This window comes from Vulpes vulpes, chromosome 1, assembly GCF_048418805.1.
Source record: "Vulpes vulpes isolate BD-2025 chromosome 1, VulVul3, whole genome shotgun sequence".
NCBI lineage: Eukaryota > Metazoa > Chordata > Mammalia > Carnivora > Canidae > Vulpes > Vulpes vulpes.
Window position 1 is genome coordinate 72,922,855 of NC_132780.1, and position 6,578 is coordinate 72,929,432.

Genomic DNA, 6,578 nt, shown 5'->3' on the forward strand with positions numbered 1-6,578 from the left:
TACTCATCTGGGAAAGAACCAGTGAAAACAAGAAGCAACATATCCATAAGAATATCAGATGTGGGAATTATCAGTGAGAGACTATAGAACTATGCTTACTATTTTCAAGAAGAGAAAGGATAAGTTTGAAAAATTTGTCAGATTATTGGAAACCATAAAAAGTGCAAAGAGGGTTTAAATTAAAACAAAGTAAGCTCTAGAACTTAAAAATCTAATAACAATTAAAATGTATAGATTTAATGACATATAATTGAAGAGAAATTAGCAAACTGTAAGATTAGTTTGAGGAAAATATACAAAATAAAGCACATAAAGGCAAAATGTAATAAGAAAACATAATACAAGGAGAGGGTATAATTAAAAGGTCCAACACATGTCCATTTGGAGATTTGGAAGGAACAGTGTCATGAGCCTTGAGAATAAAATAATTGCTAAAATTTGTAATATTTATCAATAATAATTGATAAATTACTGACAATGTTCCTAAAAGACATTAATATATATGTATATATGTGTGTATATATGTATATGTATGTATCATACACACACACACACACACACACACACACACACACACACATAAAATCCCAAGAAATCTTAGGATAAATATAAAGGATATATTGAGGTGTCTCATAGAGAAGTCCTTAAAACTGCCAGAGAGAAAAAGATTACTTTTTTTCATTTTCTTTTTAATTTAAATTCAAGTTGCCAACATATAGTATAATACCCAACATATAGTATAATGCTTATCCCATTCAAGGGCCTCCTTAGTGCCCATCACCCAGTCACCTCATACCCCCCACTTCCTCCCCTTCTACAACCCTTTGTTTGTTTCCCAGAAAAGGGAGTCTCTCATGGTTTGACTTCTAATTTTTCTCCACTTAATTCCCCTTCTTTCCCTTATAGTCTCTTTCACTATTTCTTATATTCCACATATGAGTGAAACCAGATGATTGTCTTTCTCCGATTGACTTATTTCACTCAGCATAATACCCTTCAGTTCCATCCATGTCCATGTAGACAGTAGGTATCCATCCTTTCTGATGGCTGAGTAATATTCCATTGTGTATATATACCACACCTTCTTTATCCATTCATCTGTCGAAGGATATCATGGCTCCTTCCACAGTTTGGCTATTGTGGACATTGCTGCTATGAACATTGGTGTGCAGATGTCCTGTCATTTCACTACATCTGTACTGGGGAAAATACCCAGTGTTGTAATTGCTGAGTCATAGGGTAGCTCTATTTTTAACTTCTTGAGGAACCTCTACCCTGTTTTCCAGAGTGGCTGTACCAGTTTGCATTCCCACCAACAGCGCAAGAGAGTTCCCACTTCTCTACATCCTCTCCAACATTTGTTGTTTCCTGTCTTGTTAATTTTAGCCATTTTCACTGGTGTGAGGTGGTATCTCATTGCGGTTTTGATTTGCATTTCCCTGATGGCAAGTGATAGGGAGCATTTTTCTATATGCTGGTTGGTCGTGTGTAGGTGGTCTTTGGAGAAATGTCTGTTCATGTCTTCTGTCCATTTCATGATTGGATTGTTTATTTCTTGGGTGTTGAGAAAAGATTACTTTTTAAGGGCACAATAGATACCCTGATAGTTGAGTTATCAAGAACAATGATGGAAATCAGAAGATACTGGAATATCTTCAATATACCAAAAACACAAAAACAAAGAAGAAGCTGCCAGTAAAAGACTGTCAGTAAAAATGTCTTTCAAGTATGAAGGTGACATAAAGACATTTTCAGACAAAAACAGAGAGAGTTGTTAGCAGCAAACTGTCAGTGAAGGAAACATTCAAGACAGTTCTTTAGGCAGACAAAAAAGTAATCCTTAATGGAAGATTTCAGATGAAGGAGAAATCAAGAGCAAAAGAAGGTATAAATATATGAATAAATTCAAATGACATGGATTTTATAAAACAATGATAATTAATATTTATGGGATAAAATATATGTGTGTTATATTTTATCTATCATTTATTGATACACAGGACATAAAAATGTTTAAGTTTGGAAGAGAATAGAAGGATTCTAAGTGTTTTAAGGTCTTTATATTGACAAAGAGGAGGTAAATAATTGCCCTATTATCACAACACTTTGGTAAGTCCAGGATTCATGTTGTAATTTCCAAGGTAAACATTAAAAGAATAATAAAAAGTGTAAAACTTTTAAATAAAGAGACTGAGAAAATGGAATCATAAAAAATAGTCCAAAAGAAGGCAAGAAAAGAGAAAAGAAGCATGGAGTGAGTGGGACAAATAGAAAGCATATTGTAAGACAGTAGATTTAAAGTTAAATATAATATAATTATATTAAATATAAGTAGACTAAATACTTCAGTAAAAGGACAAAGATTTTCCGGCTTGATTACCAATCAAAGTCAAATTATATTCCGTTTTCAAGGCACAAATTAAAATATGAGAACAAAAAAAGTTTGAAAATAAAGGAGTGGAAAAAAATCTATAAACAATAGCCAAAGGAAAGCTGATAAATCGGTATTAACATCAAGCAAACTTGACTTTAAAGCAAATTTAAAAAGAAAGAAAGATAAAAAAATTACTGGAGGTTAAGAGTCACTTCTTACTGATTAGGGATTCAACCCATCAGGAATATAGAATCACTTAAAATTTATATGTTCTCAAAATATTTGAAGGAAGAAGTGACCAGAAGATGGAGCCCCAGGTAACTCCACAGTCATGCTGGGATTTTGTAACAGATCTCTCTTAGAATTGATAGATCAAGCAGGCAAAATATCTGTAAGGCTGTGAAAGTTTTAAAAAACATGATTAAAACCCTGACACACCAAGAAGTAACATGATAATACACCTAGTTTTCATGTATATATTGAATTACAAAAACTTAGCTTAAAGGAGGTCACAAAGCAAGTATTAATGCTTTCAAAGGGTTAGAATTACAGAGAATATAATGTGACCATAGTTCAAAAGCAAAAAGGTCACAGGAAGATCACCATATGTTTAAAAATTAAGAAAAAATATCTGATAACTCACAACTCACAGGTCAAAAGTAAACTTCAATACAAATATATTTTTTAAAAAACATGTTTTTAAAAACGTGGGATGTAGTGAAAGCAGTACTTAAAGAGAAATCTTCACCTGAGAGCATTGTACTAGGAAAAGATACAGTCTGAAAAAGACTCCGTGAACTATTTATCTCAAGAAATTAGAAAGAGAAAAGCCAAACACATGCCAAAAAAGTAGAAGACAGGAAACAATAAGGACAAAAGTAGAAAATACTGAAAAACCAAACAGAATAGACAAAGTAAAAAGTTAGGTTTTTTTTAAAAGGTGAATAAAATTGACAAACCATGGACAAGGTATATCGAAATGATATTGAAAAAAGGCACAAGCAGCCATTACTGGAGATGAGAAAGGGGGCAGGGAGGCCGAGGTTTAAAGAGTTGTGCTCCCAGCAGCTAGCACAGCCTGGACCAGTGGCAGGGGCTGAGGCCACAGCTGCTCACTGCCAGGAGCAGCTAGAGAGAGGCTGGCCTTCAGGAAGGTCAGGATGGGAGGCAGGAATGGCCAGGAGGGTCCAGACTGAGCAGGGTAAACTGGGCCTTATCTTGAGAGCTATAGGGGATTTTAAGGCAGGGGAGAAGTGAGGTCACAGATTTTCCCTATGGGGTGATGGCTGGCTGCAATCCGGGGCATGATTAGGAGATGGGATGGAACAGGGGGCCGGTGAGGAGGCACGTGCAGTCATCCAGGTGGGAAAGATGAAGATTTGGACCAATGGAGCAGGAGGGGCAAGCTCAGCTGCCTCTGAGGGGTGGAAACTGAGAACAGAGGAAACACAGGATATTTAAAGAGTGAAGGGATAATGATGAATCTGCAAGTGGGGTGGAGCAGAAGAGAAACAGCTGCCAAGGAAAGAGGGCATTTCACGTCATGTGCATTCTACTAGACATTAGGATATCACCAGTGACAAAAGGAGACTTCAAGGAGAAGTCTAGTTTCTATTGATTCTATGTAAGTGGAGCCCGGTGCCTGGAGCTGGTGAGAGCATGGCTGGTAGTTAGCTGAACCATGACGAGAAGGAGAGAGCACAGCCACTGAAGGCAATGTGAGCTCACAGTTTTTAAAAGATGGAAGATGTGGGTTTTCCTTCTTTCACTCCTTGCAGCCTCCACCTGAAAAATTAAAATCAGTGACTCACATTATATGACGAAGATTTTCCAGCTATCAATCCAGGTTTTCCCTTTCCTCCCTCTTCTTAAATATTAATGGGGAAATGGTTTTGAACCTGGCCCCACAATTATTCTTTGTTTGTATGCCTGCTTACTTTATTTACTGCATAAGAAGATGAGGAGACAAATGTTTTTAAAAATTGCAAAAGGCAAAGAGATAAATTTAAAGGATCTCCATAGCTGTTTCTGCCAAGGGAGTCCATGAAATGTTTAAGTCAGAAATGGCCAGTTTACATGTCAGACTGGTATTTCTAAATCCCATTTCCCCACCCCCCTGCCCCCCGTAACATATTGTAATTGAAAGATACCCAAACAGATGTTTTCTGTTATATGGATTCAGTTCCAAAGTTTTCTTCATATGCTGCTCACAGACAAATAATCCCTAAGGAGCTACAGGGGCCAATAATCTTCATTTTGTTATTGCATGTGAAAATATTTCAGGCTGCGTATGTTAAATTAATTTTTTTCTAAACAGCATTATTATTAAAAGTGGATCCTATCACCTTTCTGTGCACATTGTAACAATTAATTCTTTTGCCTTATCTTGTGATGAAAATTCTATTCATTCCTTTTTGGTCATCAATTCATTTATTCATTTGCTGTGGTTTTGAGATTCCCCCTTCCTCAATGAAATTACATCCCATTGACCTGTGGAGTCCTTCACTCAGATTGGGCAAGTGTGTGTTCAGGCACACCTATTAACACAACAAGTCTCATGTTTTCTTGTTGGACTGATGTTCTTAAAATGAAATATTTAGAATGGAAATAGTGGAAACATTATTTCCACAAAGGCGGCTAGGAAAACCACTGTCTAGTTAGACTCTATCAATATTGCTTTAAATCTTAAATCGCTATGTCTCAAAGTCATTCTGAGGTCATGGCTTGGCAAACAAGAATAACCCTCTCTGGGGGGGTCCTGCGCTCTGACTCAAAGGGTGGGAAGGAGATAGCACTGACCACATGAGAGGCACTGAGCAGGTCCTTTGCAATATAAACTTCCTGGGGTCTGGACCCCAGAGTGCTGTCCACTATGCCCTTTGTCACCATCACGAGTCTTTCTACTCATCAGTAAATGATGGTGGGAGAGATCAGGAGATGTCTGCCAAGGTGCCTTCTAGGGTTAACGGTGATGTTAGTTGTAGAACTCAGGGATCTAGTTAAGAAGTTGGAATTCCTTGTTCCAAAATACAGGTATTTTGTATTCCTGTATTTTTTGCTGCAGATGGAAGAGAGGGCCTGGTTTGCTGGCTAAGTTGATGGAGCTCACATAGCCACAAATACCAGGCATGGGTCTGGGAAGGAAAGGTCAGGCATGATGCCCAGAGGAGTGGTGTTTTCTGGGACATGTGGCACTGATGGGGCAGGGTATTGAAATCCAGGCTTTGTTATTTTCCCATTAATATGTTCATTTCCTCAGCAAATGATTATGAAATCCCTTCAGTGTGGTGACCATGTATTAGGCACGGGTAGTCTATGGTAGAAAATATAGAGAGTCTTTGGCCATTTAAAGCCTCCAATTCTATTGGGACAGACAGATGTTGGATAACTAAGCAGACAAGCTATATCATTGAATGTTGTCATAAATTCCATGAAGGACAAGCACAAAGTCCTATAGGACAGAATAGCAGGGGGACCATGGTAATGGCAGGGGCAGGTGTCAGAGGTCAGTGAAGGCTTCTCTAGACAGAGGCATTTGCCAGTTTGACAGGAGGAGAAAGAGGGGCCCCCAGACCAGCAGGGAGGGTTGCATGTGTGAGGCTGAGAATGGGGAAAGGCTGTGACAGGATGCATGAATCAAAGGAAGTTTAGGTGGTAGGTGAGGGAGAGAGGCTGGGGAAAGAGGAGGCTGGTGGTGATGGCTGGGGGCCCAGGAAGAAGCTCTTCTTCTTATTTTTTTTTCTTTAAGTAGGCTCCATGCTGGGCATGGAGCCCAACACAGGGCTGGAACTCACCACTCTGAGATCAAGACCTAAGCTGAGATCAAGAGTTGGATGCTATACTGACTGAGCCATGCAGAAACCCTAAAAGCTCTTCTTTTAAATCAAGTACAGTGGAAGGCAGAGGCTGATTTTAAGCAGAAAAGTGACATAATTCCACTTGCATTAAAAAATATAATTCTGGCAACTTGGAGAGAGGCTGGGGACTGGGTAAGACATAGAAGAATGTGGGGAGTACATGAAGCAGGACAGGGCAAGGGTGAGGCTACCCCTTTCAGGTGGTCAAAGACCATTACCCATAGAGGCCTTGGCTTTCCCTCTCCACTGCCTCCCTCCCTCCATAATGCCATTCAGCTTCTGAAGTGGCTTTCCTGAGAAAGGGGAGCACTTTGTGAAGTATAATAAATATTTTAGGCAAATGACTT